The 16891-nt window shown below is 40.1% G+C and overlaps 1 protein-coding gene across 1 annotated transcript in view; it reads left to right on the top strand.

Annotated features, from left to right (window-relative positions):
• COX16 (cytochrome c oxidase assembly factor COX16) overlaps positions 1 to 16891 on the top strand; it is a 56204-nt gene that overhangs the window by 5057 nt on the left and 34256 nt on the right. The gene's annotated exons all lie outside the window — the stretch shown is intronic.

Here is a 16891-nt window from a genome sequence, read left to right as displayed (position 1 = left end):
TCAGATGCATGGAGTGGAAAATACAGGAGCAGGTATAAATACATGAAAAGATGTGAGTTGCCTTACCAAGTGTGAGGTCAGTCTAATGGAGACAATTCAATTGACAACAGGATACCAGGGGAGGAAAAATAACTTTTGAAGTAATGAGAGTGGCTCATTTCAGACAGTTGACCAGAAGGTGTGAGTAACAGTAGAGGGAAATTAGTATTGGGGAAATTAGGTTTAGGTTTTGCAATGACCCAACCACTCCCAGTCTTTATTCAGGCCTAATCTGATGGTGTCCAGTTTGCAAATTAATTCCAGTTCTGCAGTTTCACGTTGGAGTCTGTTTTTGAAGTTTTGTTGTTGAAGAATTACCACTTCTAGGTCTGTTATTGAGTGACCAGGGAGATTGAAGTGTTCTCCTACTGGTTGTTGAATGTTATGATTCCTCATGTCAGATTTGTATCCATTTATTCTTCTGCGTAGAGACTGTCTGGTTTGGCCAATGTACATGGCAGAGGGGCATTGTTGTCACATGATGGCATATATGACATTGGTAGATGTGCAGGTGAACGAGGCTCTGATGGTGTGGCTGATGTGGTTAGGTCCTGTGATGGTGTCCCTTGAATAAATATGTTGACAGAGTTGGCACCGGGGTTTGTTGCAGGGTTTGGTTCCTGGGTTGGTGTTTTTGTTGTCTGGTGTGTAGTTGCTGGTATCTGCTTCAGGTTGGGGGGCTGTCTGTAAGCGAGGACTGGCCTGTCCCCCAAGGTCTGTGAGAGTGAGGGATTGTCCTTCAGGATAGGTTGTAGATCCTTGTTGATGCGCTGGAGAGGTTTTAGTTGGGGGCTGTAGGTGACGGCTAGTGGCGTTCTGTTACTTTCTTTGTTGGGCCTGTCCTGTAGTAGGTGACTTCTGGGTACCCGTCTGGCTCTGTCAATCTGTTTCTTCACTTCACCAGGTGGGTGTTGCAGTTGTAAGAATGCTTGATAGAGATCCTGTAGGTGTTTGTCTCTGTCTGAGGGATTGGAGCAAATGCAGTTGTATCTCAGAGCTTGGCTATAGACAATGGATCGTGTGATATGGTCTGGATGAAAGCTGGAGGCATGTAGGTAAGTATAGCGGTCAGTAGGTTTCCGGTACAGGATGGTGTTTAGCGCTGTAGTGTCTAGGAAGTGGATCTCTTGTGTGGACTGGTCCACGCTGATGTTGATGGTAGGGTGGAAATCGCTGAAATCTTGGTGGAATTCCTCAAGGGCCTCCTTCCCATGGGTCCAGATGATGAAGATGTCATCAGTGTAGCACAAGTACAGTAGCTGTGTAAGGGGACGAGAGGTGAGGAAGCGTTGTTCTAAGTCAGCCCTAAAAATGTTGGCATATTGCGGGGCTATGCGGGTACCCATAGCAGTCCTACTGACTTGAAGGTATAAATTGTCTCCAAATCTGAAATAGTTGTGGGTGAGGACAAAGTCACAAAGTTCAGACACCAGGTTTGCCATGACATTATCGGGGATACTGTTCCTGACGGCTTGTAGTACATCTTTATGTGGAATGTTGGTGTAGAGGGCTTCTACATCCATAGTGGCCAGGATGGTGTTTTCTGGAAGATCATCAAAGGATTGTAATTTCTTCAGGAAGTCAGTGGTGTCTCGAAGATAGCTGGGAGCGCTGGTAGCATAGGGCCTGAGGAGGGAGTCTACATAGCCAGATAATCGTGCTGTCAAGGTGTCAGTGCCTGAGATGATGGGGTGTCCAGGATTCCCAGGTTTATGGATTTTGGGTAGCAGGTGCATCCAATGAAGTGAGCTGTAGCTCACGAAAGCTTATGCTCAAATAAATTGGTTAGTCTCTGAGGTGCCACAAGTACTCCTTTTCTTTTTGTGAATACAGACTAACACAGCTGTTACTCTGAAACCTGTAAAGTATACAATTCAATCCTTTTTACAGTGGAGACAAAGAGGTGACCTGATGAAGATACAGTATGTAAACAATGATGTAAAGAAGGTAAATCAGGGGCTTCTAATTACCCCCTTTTCCTTAATGCAACAACAAAGGGAAATTTCAAATAAAAGGCAATACATTTAACACTAATAATCATGGCTCTTATCCCTGGGGATGCCTTTTTGTTGGTTGGGGAGTGGGGGTCTCCTACTATATCTCTTTCTTAGCCTTCTCCCCTTAAAGTTTTTCTCCCCCTGTACATACTCCAGCGCACCTCTCTCTTGTTTTCCAGGGCTTTCCAAAGCAGGAAGAGAGTGGTGAAGATATGGTTCTTGTTAGTTTCACAACTGCTCAAGGAGTTCTAAATAGCATCAGTGAAGCTGAACAGAATCTTATTATCTTCACACTTATACTGTTTGGGAAGCTAGGAGCAGCAGCAGCGGAGGCACTGGATCGGTGTGCATAGTCAGGAAGATACCAGCTGTGAACTGTCTTTGCAACCAAAAAGAATAGATGCTTAATTTCTTCAGAAGTTGTTGGTACATAGCATTGGCCTACTGTAAGGAAAACTTGGAGTGTTGCTTCCTGTGCTATACTTGCTCTGTTGATAAAAAGAGGTCTTCAGTCATGAGGACTGTCAGGCCTTTCATCAGCACTAAATTCACTTAAAAATATATTAAAACTATCTTGAAATGCACCTCATTTGTCTTTCATTTTACAACTTGAAGTTTATCTGCCACTCTTTCTGCAGATCTGAGTGTTAAAGACAGTTGGTTTTATTTATATAATATAATTTTGAATAAAGACGTTTGTATATTTACCCATTTTCAGGGTGAATTTATAATTTTGATCTGCTTTGAGTCAGGTTTTCTTCTTTAGGTGATCTTTAAAGCCTCAAATGATCAGCCTCTGAGAGTAACATGTTCATCAGAGGCCTCAGTCACATTTTCCTAGCAGGAAAGGGTGTTTTCTTTCCAACACCAGCTGGACTGTAGAGAGTACAAATTAACAAATCAATGGAATGAACAGGGACAGATCTCTTCTCCCACCCCCCAAGATAAATCAGTGAATCTCATTTTCTTTAATTCTACAAACTTGACATGCGGTGATACCAGTGCCTGGCATAAGGCAACATGTGCCTAGGAAAGTGATGTAACCTGGCATGAAACAGCTTTTAACAGCTTGAATGCTAGAGGGTGTAGAGTCCTGAAGCACTAAGATGGTAACATCTGTTGGAATGAACTCTGCTGACCTTGCAGATATAACTTGCTATTGTGAGGAAGGAGGCTGTACCCACACGTGGTATACTTATCTTTATTTCCTGCTGTATCCATGTCTCTCCCTTTCCTTTTGCAGAAAGGTACAGGGCGATTAACTCTTTCATTACCACCTGCAGGTTATCATGCAGTCCTGTATGACACTTGGCTGTCCGTTAGAGGAAGGGTCCTAGCTTTCAATGTTGTTTCTTATTCCACAGACAACTCTGTCTGCCTGAATAGGGATGTGTCTGTCAGTGTCCCATTCTTCCTGTGACACTTTCAGATGATACTGTGCCAGCAAGGCTCTTTGACACCACTGCCAATGGAGTTGGCACCATACACTCTTCTGAGACACTGAGCATGTAAGATTACTTCTCCGGTGCAATTAACACATTTAAAGGTGACTGGAAATGCTTTTCCTTCAGACAAATACAGATTGTTTTTCCAAATTATTAAGAAAATACATACTCAGACTTAAAAATTACAAATAAATAACATGTTTTAAAATTAATGTTGCAAATCACCTCCCCCTACGCTCACGGTAGTAGCCAAGAGTCAAGTTAAGGGTTCTTCATTTGTCTGCTACAGCCAATGACTTTCTAAGCACCTAAAGCTGTGTAAGGAATATAAATGTTGAGCTTCTTATGATTCTTCTTGCTCTTCCATCAGATATTGTAAGAGGAAAAACAGGAACCTGGGGCTCAGAACTTGAGTCATAGCGGGTAGACCTTTTTAAAATGCATCTTGAATTCTAACTTTTTATTGCATACAGCAATATAGTCTCAACTGTAGCATCTTGAACTGTTGTTCTTTCCAGCCTGAAAAAGGTAGATTCTTCTGTCTTCTTTACATTTATCGGTTTCTTTTTCCGCTATAATAAAAATGTCTTTTGGCAATACCTTTCATACGTTTCCCCTTCTTCCTCTGAATTCTGCCTCTGACATTGAAAGTGCTGTGCATATTGTTGCATTGCCATTTGGTGTGCTCCTGTTGATCAGCACTCTGTTTTGTCTATGTAACATACAGAGCAGGGAACAGAGTTCAGCGAGGAGGGAACACACCAGCAGCATTGGAATAAGTGGTCAGTACTTCTAAGCACCATCAAGGAAATGACATTGGTATGCAAGGCTCCTACTAAAGACTTATTTGTCTGTTTAAATTAATAAAAATTCTGCTGTCAGGAGAATTTGGATTTATATGTGTTGATTATTTTTATCCCCAGTTGAAATGTGGGTCCTCTGGACACTCTGACTAGTGTTCAGAAAGATTTTTGTCTGTATTCTGAAGCCGGCCTTTTTTACCATGCAGTGTGTTTTTGGGTGGGTGGTCTCTTGCAGGCCTGATTGACTGATGAGTCCACCCTGTTTTATAATGTATTTAAATAAATGGCTATCTGAGGATCTCTTTAATGAAGTGGGTTCAGACTCCAAAAGGTAGGTGAATTTCTGAATGCCTGATCCTATAATATGCTGAGCACACTTGACTTTCATTACCTTGTAGGACCTATTGGAAGGTGGCACATCCTAGAACTGAGGAAGATTCTTGCTATGAATAAAGATTCTAAAGGACATTGCTGACATTTTTCAGAGTAACAGCCGTGTTAGTCTGTATTCGCAAAAAGAAAAGGAGTACTTGTGGCACCTTAGAGACTAACCAATTTATTTGAGCATAAGCTTTCGTGAGCTACAGCTCACTTCATCGGATGCATACTGTGGAAAATACAGAAGATGTTTCTATAAACACAGACCATGAAAAAATGATTGTTTATCACTACAAAAGGTCCCCCCCCCCCACTCTCCTGCTGGTAATAGCTTATCTAAAGTGACCACTCTCCTTACAATGTGTATGATAATCAAGGTGGGCCATTTCCAGCACAACTCCAGGGTTTAACAAGAACGTCTGAGGAACGGGGGGGGAGGGGGGGGAAGGAAAGGAATAAACAAGGGGAAATAGGTTACTTTTTATAATGAATCAACCATTCCCAGTCTCTACTCAAGCCTAAGTTAATTGTATCCAATTTGCAAATTAATTCCAATTCAGCAGTCTTTCGTTGGAGTCTGTTTTCGAAGTTTTTTTGTTGAAGGATAGTCACTTTGAAATCAGAAATCAAGTGACCAGAGAGATTGAAGTGTTCTCTGACTGGTTTATGAATGTTATAGTTCTTGACATCTGATTTGTGTCCATTTATTCTTTTACGTAGAGACTGTCCAGTTTGCCCAATGTACATGGCAGAGGGGCATTGCTGGCACGATGGCATATATTACATTGGTAGATGTGCAGGTGAACGAGCCTCTGATACTATGGCTAATGTTATTAGGCCCTGTGATGGTGTCCCCTGAATAGATGTGGGCACAGTTGGCAACGGGCTTTGTTGCAAGATGGTCACCAGCAACCACATACCACACAACAGAACCACTAACCCAGGAACCTATCCTCGCAACATCCGATGAAGTGAGCTGTAGCTCACGAAAGCTTATGCTCAAATAAATTGGTTGGTCTCTAAGGTGCCACAAGTACTCCTTTTCTTATTGTAAGGAGAGTGATCACTTTAGATGAGCTACTACCAACAGGAGAGTGGTTTTTGGGGGTGGGAGGGGACCTGGATTTGTGCTGGAAATGGCCCACCTTGATTATCATACACATTGTAAGGAGAGTGATCACTTTAGATAAGCTATTACCAGCAGGAGAGTGGGGTGGGGGGAGAGAAAACCTTTTGTAGTGATAAACACCCATTTTTTCATGGTCTGTGTGTATAAAAACATCTTCTGTATTTTCCACAGTATGCATCCGATGAAGTGAGCTGTAGCTCATGAAAGCTTATGCTCGGATAAATTGGTTAGTCTCTAAGGTGCCACAAGTACTCCTTTTCTTATTGCTGACATTAATTTCTATGGATACAGATCATTACTACATTGTCTTCTATTATTGCATCAAGTGCCAAAATTTGTATTACAAATACACAAGGAGCATTTCTTCTGCTTCTTGATGCTCTGCCAACCTCATGGCACCCTTAAGCTCACATGCAGCATTCTACTAAAAATTCACAATATCTGAATCTCAGAATCTTCAGGGAATTTATATTTATTGCCTCATATGACTTTTCTGTTCACAGTACAATTTACCGTATGAAACATAGTGAAGTTAACCCTTCATATGCCTAGAATGTGTATATGAGGAACAAATAGGCCTTAATATTTACCCTTGAGAAGCAAACTGGCTTCTGAGTCTTGTAGGTAAACTGATGTATATGTAAACAAACACCTACTAGTGCTGCACATAGAGGATACAAATCTTTTGTTATTGCTATTTTAGTCTTTTTAAAACAATTTCTCCCAACCACTGATTCATATGCTGTCACTGGTATGTGTCTGTGGCTATTATTTCAAGCACTGCTCCTCTAATCTAATGATGAGATGAGTTTGTGTATTGGGTCCCTGCTGCACCACCGCTTCTAAACTCTTATTCAGCTGCATCCTTTCTGGAGTATGGCACTGCTCCATGTGAGACCATCCTTTGAAACAGCCTGTGGTATGCTGGAAGCTAGTATGTGCATACCTGAATGGTCTGCTATGGCTGGTACGGCTTTGGTCTTAGTCTGGTAAACTAGTACGGCTGCCGGAATTAGCTGACCTACAGTGTCTTTCCTTAGTCCTTCAGTGGGTTGATTTAGGTCTAGGGCATATGTGTGAGAGTTTCCAAATGAATGCCTTCCCAAAAAAAACCCAATGTTCTTTGATTCTGTGAATAAAACCCCAACTTCATTTTGAATAGATTGTGTATGTGTGAATTTAGTGCTGGTAGAATGTGTAGACTGACAGTCATGTAGACTGAAGTCCTCTGTTTATCCTCAGAAAAGATACAACATGAGCAGTGGCATGCTGGTCCATCCTCCTCCCCCCCCCCCCCCCCCAATTTCCTCTGTACTGCCCTGCAATATGTCTGAGTCCTCATCAGGTGGAACCACAGAGAGGGGCAGGAGGTTAGTTCTGTTCCCATGGCTCATTAAGTTTTTATCCCTGTCCTAATACTAACAACTGGGGACAGTTAATTGCAACAGTGATGGTGGCTTCTTTGTGTTTTTAATGTAGCTATTAGTCTAATGGTAACTGAAGTTATACCAACATCTTTTCATGCTCAGAGACCACCAACGAGTGATCAGATGGAAAGAGCCTTGGTCACAGTAAATCTTAGCTGGATTTGCACCTTTGATCCATGGGTGGCAGTAACCTTCGTTTTTAAAATGCTACTAGGATTACCTTTTTTTAAGAAAGGGGTAGTGTTGTTTGTAACAGTAAGCTGGGCTTGACCACCATAGCATATTTGTTCTCCAAACAGCTGCAGCTGCTGAGTGAAATTCCCTTGTCACCTGACCAGTCCAAGCACTGTGTCTAATGCAAAATGACAACAGTCTGGTTGAAAAAGCCCATTTTTGCTAATGCTCACGCAGGAAACAGCAACCCATATGTTCCTTTCTGTGTTCTGAGATTGGTTTCTACTAAATGCCTTTTCTGCATTCTCCCATGCATTAAGAAACGGACATTTTAATAAACGAGATTTTTTTTTTTTTTTGCCAAAAAATATACCGGGCTGTCTAAAGAGTGTGACAAAACAGAGCTTTACAATGTGGCTCCCAGCCATTCGCATCTTAAATGTTGTCAGGCGTCACCAGTATGATGCTCTGCTCTGTTCAATGATGATAAGTCAGCTCTGTGTGTGTGTGTGTGTGTGTGTGTGTGTGTTCGTTCCCTCTGTGTGCTGACCCGTCTCTGCGCGGATAGCTGGCACAGCAGAACCCGAGAGAAACCCCGAGGACCACAGACTCCGACAAGGTACGAAGATCCCAGGCCAGGTTTATTGCCAAATGAAACACAGTCTCTAGCTCCCCGGATCAGATGTCTACAGTTCTGCTAGTATATATGTGCTCCCTGACAATGGACCAGCTCAGTCAGTGGCGGGATTCTCCACTGCCACTTATGCCAGACAAAGACATCCACTCGGGTGCATTCTTATACACAGGTACAAACAAGTTACACATCACTCCTGACCTATTGCAGTACAACCCCTCTACGTGCTGCCTCTCTCCCGGTACATGTTGGTTCGAACAAAACAATTCTACTCTTTTGACCCTGTCTTTAGGATGTGTCAACCTGTTCCTTATTATCTATGTGGAATGTGTTAGTACCGGAATGTTCTGGTACCATCCTGGCACATGTTTATCTTACTAGTGCTTAGTACATTTTAGGTATGTGTACATGTGCAATATCAGCTGCCTTCTTGCTAGCTTCTGTGAGAGGGGCCTGCCTCTGGCTCACAGTTTAATTTGCTTTATGTTAACAAAGTCTTGACCATTACTTTAGTTCACTCCTTAGGTCTCATACCGGGCCTGTGATACAAGGGTTTATGTTTCAAGGCCTCGTCTTACTATATTGAATCTGGTGGTGCAGCCTGCAGAGGTCAGGTCCCACTATACAGTGCTCCATATTGATCCAGGTGATCTGGTTGCTTGGATCAAGATGGAGTACTGTGTGCCAAGACCTGTAATCTCTGAGGCCTGAATATTCTATTCAAGATCAGAGGCAGTGGCAATCTGCTCCCTTTTTTTAACCAAGTTGCTGCCCTAGATTTGTCAGCATATTGTCAGTATGGCCCTTTACTTGGTATATTGCTAAGGAGTAGGCTTCCCAGCAAGGCTGGCCGTTGTTTTCAGGTTGGGTAGGTGGTAGCAGAAGAGAGGCTATTGCTGATCTTTAAGCTTAGAAGTATTTATGCACTGTAATGATGTTCATTCCTTTCTCTATTGGTGGTCATCTGCTAACACAATTCCTTAACCTTTTTTTCTTAATTTGTCCTTCACATCAAATATATATTTTCAAGGCACTTGAGCACCTTTCAAAAGGAGGCTCTGTGGCCTGTAATGAAAATCAGGTTAATCTTTTTGCCACAAAGAGAAGAAAGAAGAGTCCTGCGTTAGAGAGCCTCCCCCATCTGTGGGGAGGAGAACCAGACTGAATGATCCCACCCAGATTTCGGCTCAAATAAGAGGGGAGAAAGTGATAAGGTGGGAGGGGAAAAATGAGGCTTGTGTGAGGAGAGTCTCACTCCCAATCCACTTCTCTGTCCCATTTCTCTTCACACTTGGATTTTGCACACAAAGTTTGACTGGGTCACCTCATATATATCTTGTATTTCCTTTACTACTGCTACTTGCCTGCGTTAATGGTGTGGCATGTTTTAATCTATAGTGACTAAATGTTACCATCTGGAGGCTGGAGTTGGGAGTCTCAGTAAATTTCCCATTTAGACAACTTTCATGGTACAAAACCACCACTACAGCCGGCACTAATTGTTAATTATTAGCAGTCACAGCATAGGGACCAATGATTTGAAATGTCCATGGAGACTAAACTATCGCCTTGCCCTAGAGGTGTGTCCCTCCAGTTCCGAGTTAAACCAGATAGCAGTTTTGGTGGGATGGAAGCTTGCAGTGCTGCTGCCCAAGCTGCACCTGTTTAGTGGATAAATAAAAGGCTTCATTCTCCAGGGCTGTCCAACTGGCACCTCTCACCAGCACTGAACTGTGCACACACAACAGTTTTTAAAAAAGAAAACCCCCAAAACCTTTTAACTCTGATCACTGCAAACCAAAAAGAAAATATTTCATATGACTTCCAGTTTGCAGTTGCACAATGCATAGCTGGAGGCTTTGGCAGCAGCTGTCTTAGAGAAGAGGCTTGAAAATTATCATATTATCGCTCCAGTAATATATTTCATAACATTTTCCTGCTTTCTTTTCACCAATGCATGATCTGAGTTGCCAGCATTGAATATTGTGATGTGATTAATTTAGGGATTTATGACAAAGGGAATGTAATTTTGTAAGTTGGCTTTCACAATCGGTGCTGCAACAAGAATGAGTTTCTTTAACAATGGGGATTCTATAATATAGCAAATTGCTAGGCAATGCCAGAGAAATTGCCTCTTGTTGTTTTGCTAACCTAAGAGACTAAAGGTGGCTGCTTTAGATTGTTCAGGATAACTCAGGGAAATGCAGTAAGTCAGGGAGTTCTCAAGCCATCACAGGCCATTGGTGAACAGCTCAATTTTAATTGGTGACAAGCACTAGCATCCTCCATCTGAAATACAGCCTTAACAATCAGCCCGATGCCATCCATAACAGTTTGCATAACACAGTTCTCAACGGAGGAGCGAATGGGTAGATTTAAAAAAAAAAACACGAAACCTAAGGAGAATTTAATGTCAAGTTTTTTTCATAAAACACTTTTATTGAGGTTGCTGAATTTATGTGACATGGTACTTTTATGTCACATTCTATCTTTTATTCTACTTTGCAACATGTTAGCCTTTTGTTCATGCATGATTATGTTAAAATGTTGAGTTATTTTATATGTAATCATCGATCCAAACTGGATTATTCCTGTACGTAACGTTTAAGAGGGTATTTATGGTAGCAGTGCTACTAGTATGCAAAGTACTGTATAAATGATAAATATTACTTTTTATTTTTAAAGCTGACCTTTAAATGTTTAAATAAATAAATAAAAATCACCATTAAATCCGTATGCTGAATGCTTCAAAATAACTAGTTAGAGGGACATTTCAGCATGTAATGAATTCAGAACCTTTTTTTACTTCTTCTCTTGCACAGTTTATAAAGTGTAAAATATTAATAGCTTTCTCCCATTAAAAATAATACAAGTTTATCTGAGCTTTTCCAAATTGATTCTGTTCTCCAACTGGGTTGTCCACAGCATAGGGTATGCTGGGTCATCTGATTAAATGCGAGGCAGTAATTTACAGGTTACTAGAATTGGGCTGAGTAAAAGTTTGTTTTATTCAGGGTAGATAGAAATCAGTGGATTTAAAAAAAAAATCAAAACTGTTTTTTTGATCAAATGGTTTTTTTCTCAAAAAGCATTTCAAGATGATATTAAGATACATTATAGCTTAAAGATATCTCATCATGGAATAGGGATTATAAATTCTAATTCTATAGTATGAGACAATATATTCATGTAATGTTTAAGAAAAGTTTTGTAAATGCGTTCCAATAGTTCATGGATTGGGGGCCCAATCTTACGGGTTCCAGGGGCTTCTGTATAGATTATTTAGGTTAATCTTTCTATCTACCCAATGGGGCTCAGTCTAGACAATACCGTCAGAGATGCTTAGTTTTGCAGTTTTCAAACTCTGGATTTGTGTGTCCAGAGATAACGTGCTTGTTAACAGCAAAAATGTTTTAAAATAAATAAATATATAGAGGTGAGAAATAACAGACCTCACCCCTATTGTCCCTCTGCAAATTTGTGTACACAGAGTCAATCCCTTACCTCTCTCTAAAAGTGCAAAGTTTCAAAAAGTTGAATGAATAGAAGATTGTTGGGGGTGAAATAGATCTGGAGAAGGAGAAGAAGTCTGGAGATAAATGTGAGAAGGAAGGGACAGGCAGTAGAAACAAAAGTGAAACTTTGAGCAACATATTCCAGAAGTCTTAAGGTTAGGGTTAGGTTAGGGTTACCTGTGGGTTAGGGTTAGGTTAGGGAAGACAGGCATGCGTGCAGAATGCAAGCAGTGCAACAAAGAAATGCAAGGTCTGGTTGCCCGTATGAAACAACATCATGAGAAGTGTTCCTTCTCAGGAGGAAGCTGCATTGAAGATGATGAAAGGAACATGTCTGAACCTGCAGGATCTTCAGGTTGGTAAACCTTTTTTATTTCATACTTCTTTCTTAAGGACTGCCTGTCTTCCTTCTGGACTATTCTTGAATTCTCATGTTTGAGCAAAAAAATATAGTTGTTACTCTAGAGTACTATTATTTTAGATGCAGCTGTGATAAAAAATAGCTGAAATAGGCAGATCTTCCTTTTACAATTTCACCTTTAAAGTAGTACTGAGTGTCAGTGAATGCAGTGAGTAATACTAAATGAGCAGTATGATGACAATAATTAAATAACTGCATTGACTTACTTTGTTTCGGAGAATCCATCCTCAACATACAGGATTTGAAGACTATCCACCTTCAAGATCACCATCATTTTCTCTAGTTTCAGAGTTATCTGCCAATGTTAGTGATTCGGTCACATCATATATGTCACATAGCCACAGTATATCACCTGGAGCAAAAAGAAAAAAAACCCTCCATCATCCAGAAACAACCATAGATAAGTTTGTGATAAAAGCCAGCAGATTACAAAAAGAGGTAAAAAAAGATGAAAAAATTGCCCGGTTTGTTTGTGCAACAAACTCTCTCCTTTCCGTGTGATTGAGAACCCACATTCATTAACATGGTTCAGTCATTAAGACCAGGATACAGTTCACCCAACAGAGCAGATGTCGCAGGCAAATTGCTGGATAAAGAGAAATTGAGCAGTGTGCAAAAGGTCTAGAGGGTGAAATTGTTAACCTAGTCTTGATGGGTGGAGCAATGTCCGCAATGATCCCATTGTATGTGCTTGTGTGACAAAAGAAGAAGGGAATGTCTTCCTTAGAGAAACAATTGATACATCAGGAAATGCACACACAGCAGAATACTTACAAGAAGTAGCAGTAAAAGCTATAACAAACTGTGGAAAATAAATTCAAATGTCTAGTACGCAGCTTGGTCACAGACAATGCTGCTGATGTATCCAAGATGAGAAGAAATTAGTTAGAAGGGAGTCCCAAGTTAATAACATACGGTTGCTGTGCTCATTTGATGCACCTCCTAGCCAAAGACTTCAGTGTTCCAGAAATAAAGGCTAATGTTGTTGAAATTGCAAAATACTTCCGTAACAACCACTTTGCAGCAGCTGCTCTGAAAAAAGTGGAAGGAACCAAGCTAACTCTCTCACAAGATGTGCGATGGAACTCAGTAGTGGACTGTTTTGAGCACTATATCAAGAACTGGCTTAATCTGATGAGTTTGTGAACAAAATCATGAAAAAATAGGTGACACTCTCAAAGCCAGAGTTCTCAACAGTGGGCTTAAGAGAAATGTTGAACACATGCTGAGTACCCTGAAGCCTCTTTCTGTAGCCTTGAACGAAATGCAGGGAAATAGCAGTTTTATTGCCGACGCTGTTGAAATTTGGAAGGAACTGAGTGAAATCTTAAAAAGAGAAACATTCAATGACAGAGTTAAATTACAAGCATTAAGAACACGAATGGGACAAGCACTATCTCCAGCTCATTTTCTTGCAGATATTCTCAATGCTCGGTACCAGAGTCAGACCTTAACTGCTGAAGAAGAGGAGTTGGTATGACATGGACATCCAGCAATCATCCCTCCATAATGCCAACTGTAATAAACTTCAGAGCTAAGGGTGAACCATTCAAGAAATAATGTTTGCTAATGATGTTTTAAAGAAAGTCACACCAGTGAACTGGTGGAAGTCACGCAAGCACTTGGATTCAGAGACTGTTGAAGTGATAATCTCACTTTTAACAGCAGTAGCTTCTTCTGCCAGTGTAGAAAGAATATTTTCTTCCTTTGGACTAATTCATTCCAAACTGAGAAATTGTTTGGGACCTGAAGAAGCGGGAAAGCTTATTTTTTTTCTTCAGATTATGAATAAACAGGAAAATGAAGGTGAAGATGACTGAGTTTGCTGCAGAAGTCAGTATTTTAAGTTTTTCATGTTGACCTAGCTGACAGTCTATTTAATTTTTGAAAAATTTTGAAATTTTTGAAAAAATATTTCATTTAACTATTTTAGTTTAAAACCATTTTAAGAAGAACAAACCTGATTTTAAAAAACTTGAATGTTTTTAAATTCAAAAATTCATATGCTTGTTTTGTTAAAATATGTTTGCTGTTGAAGAAAAAATCCAGAATAAATAACATTTTTGTTTTAGTTAAATAAAACAATTAAAATGTCCGTCTGGTCACGTTCTCCTCCTAATACAGCATGGCAAGAAAATCGTCCAAATATTAATGATAGTTCATCTCCCAATGACTTCATAAATATCTGCTTCATTTACCTTTGGTAAATGAAATAACCAGTCAATCATTCATTTTCTGATATAGCTGTAAAACTAATCTGAAAAATTTTCAAAATAAATCTGTTTAAAAATGTATAGTGTGTACTTTCTAAAAATGAAACCTACATCTATCTCTGAGTTGTGAAGAATATGTATTAAGGTTATAACAACCAACAAGAATGCACTTTTATGTAGAAATCCATGATTAAATCGCGTCTTCCTGACTAGTGATTTAAATCATGATTTAAATACATTTGATTTAAATCAAATCCACCCTGGTTTTAATTTTCAGTATGTACTTAATTACTGCTCCTCCTTCAGGCGCTTGGCATTATATACATAATTGTAACATTGGTAAGAATTATTAACAACTATTATTAGTGGTGGTAGGAAATATTTATATTATGGCACACCCAATGGTCCCTGTTAGGGAAGGTGCTATTTCTGATTTGGAAATCAGAAAATAGAACCAAGCAGTCTGGTTTCACTGTCCAAACTGTGTGAAGAGCAAAAAGTAAAACAGAATTTAAACATTCTTTAGATTTCATAATATAATGGTGGTGTCAGTAAAATTAGGGCAGGTAAAGGTTTGGAACTGTATTCTAAGCAACAGAGTAATTTAGTCACACCAGCTGAGTCATGACCTCTTTCTCCACTGCAGAGACTACTGGCTGGTGGTTGTTTTGTGGTCTGAACAAACAAGTAATGTGTATAAGTCTGAAACCACCAATCTATTTTGTTTCGAACCTCAAGTTAGGCCTATTATTATCATTTATTATTTATTTAATACTGTAGTGCTCAGTGCTGTACAATATGTGGAGGAAGACAGCATCTTGGTGTTACAATCTAAATTAGGTAGTACAGTTCAGATACTGAATTTTAAGAAAAATAGATAATCTAATCACCAGCCCCCTTTTGTATGTCTGTGTGTATGTAGCATTTTTATTTATCATGTACTGTATATAGCTGAAAGTATGCTGGGTAGTATATAGTAAATGGTCTCTGCCAAACAAGTAAGCGGTCAAAATCAATACAGAACAAGACAAGACCGAACATACACACGTGGTATGACTATTGTTTCATGAAATCTTGAGCATTTTTCCATGCTTATGGCACACACAAAGGGTGATTTATTAAATTTTATTATATACAATGTTTTGATGCAGCAAAGTAAGCGTGTGAGTTGTCATTTCCTTTTGGTTAAAGAGTGGCTTTACAAACCACAGTATATTGACCATTCTCAATTTAGTAGGGCTTGGCTTATGAGGAACAGGCTAACTGTAAGTCCTTTTGTTAATGTGAATAAGACACAAAGTGAACATGCATTATATAGTATAATTTTATGAGTGTTCGTTGCTGGGGAAACTAATGCTTAATGGACCTAAGAAGACTAACTATTGCTTTCTGACTGGATTGACAACTGGGTACCAGATACTTTTCTAGTGCAGCTGCTTCGGCCCTGCATTCTTCATTCTGTATGGTTCCAGCTGGTAAACTGTTGTGTGTGATAGCAATAAACTTCTTGAAACCACTCTTGTGGTCTGTTCATTGGAGCTTTAAGAATGTGAGGTAAATCATTGGGCTGTTAATTAACACAGTAGTCATTAGCCATGAAAGAGGACCGGTTTCAAAGGAGATTCTTGTTTTAATGAGAATAAATGCTGTGACTCAAACCACGTCTGTTTAGTTATTTCCTCATCCTGTGAGATGCTCAGTGCTTCATGCAATCGGACTCTGGTCATCAAATACATTGATTCTTCTTGTTAATCACCAATGCCATATTTAGGGAAATCTTAAAGCCACTTTTAATCAGCATGTTGGGGTTTTTTGTTTTTTTTCCTTCTCCTATCTTATTACCAAAATATTTGTTAGTGAGCAGAAGCTTTTCCCATACAAATCCCTGCTTTCTGCAGTATGTGTGTTTGTTGATCCAGCATCTGTGACAACATCATCACTTCCTTGAATGGTGGAATCAGAAATCTGGCCCCCAGTTTGGTTCATAATGGTTCAGGTTGTTAACTACTGAAAGTTATTTGCTACCACTTGATGGTTTTTTGATTCACTTTTTGAAATGAGTTGTAGTTCTGGGTCCAGTTCCTATCAGGTAGGTGTCCATATCACAAAAGCCACTGCTACATGTGGCTCTAATTGTCATGTACATTCACACCTTTATCCAAAAGATCAAGACAGAATGAGACTGTGCAGACTTAACTCCTTCTAGAGCTCATTGCCACTTGCCAAGGGGTGCTCATTTCTATGGCTATCTAGAAGGCGTCAGTTTCCAGTGCTACCAGTCTGTCACTTTTCAGCTTCTGAGGGGAGGTTATACCTGTTGCTGTTTCTGTTGTGGGGCAGCCCGACCTCTTCCAGTGGAAAATCAATTTGGCCAGCACCTTTCAGGAGGAATAAACTGCGAAGAAAAGTCACATTTTTTTAAAAAACAGAACAAATACTGCATCATTGAAATAATCTGTCAGGGGTAATGTGCTAGTTAGGAAGGGCACACACAGTTTTTCTTCTGGGGTCCCCCATCCCCCTCCCATTGCCTTCCTCAGACATGTCTCTCTTTGAAGCCTGTTGCCCTCCCTTTCTGTATGTCAGCCAGTAAACCTTGCCAGAGAACAGCAGAAGGAGCATGTCAGGCCAGAGCAAGAGTCAGAGCTCTGCTCTTCCGTGTGGCAGCTAGATTATTTAGCCAGCCCTTAATGCTGTTCTTGATCTTTAGGTTTGT

The sequence above is a fragment of the Natator depressus genome, chromosome 6, assembly GCF_965152275.1.
Source record: "Natator depressus isolate rNatDep1 chromosome 6, rNatDep2.hap1, whole genome shotgun sequence".
NCBI lineage: Eukaryota > Metazoa > Chordata > Testudines > Cheloniidae > Natator > Natator depressus.
This window is presented reverse-complemented; position numbering and strand designations above follow the sequence as displayed.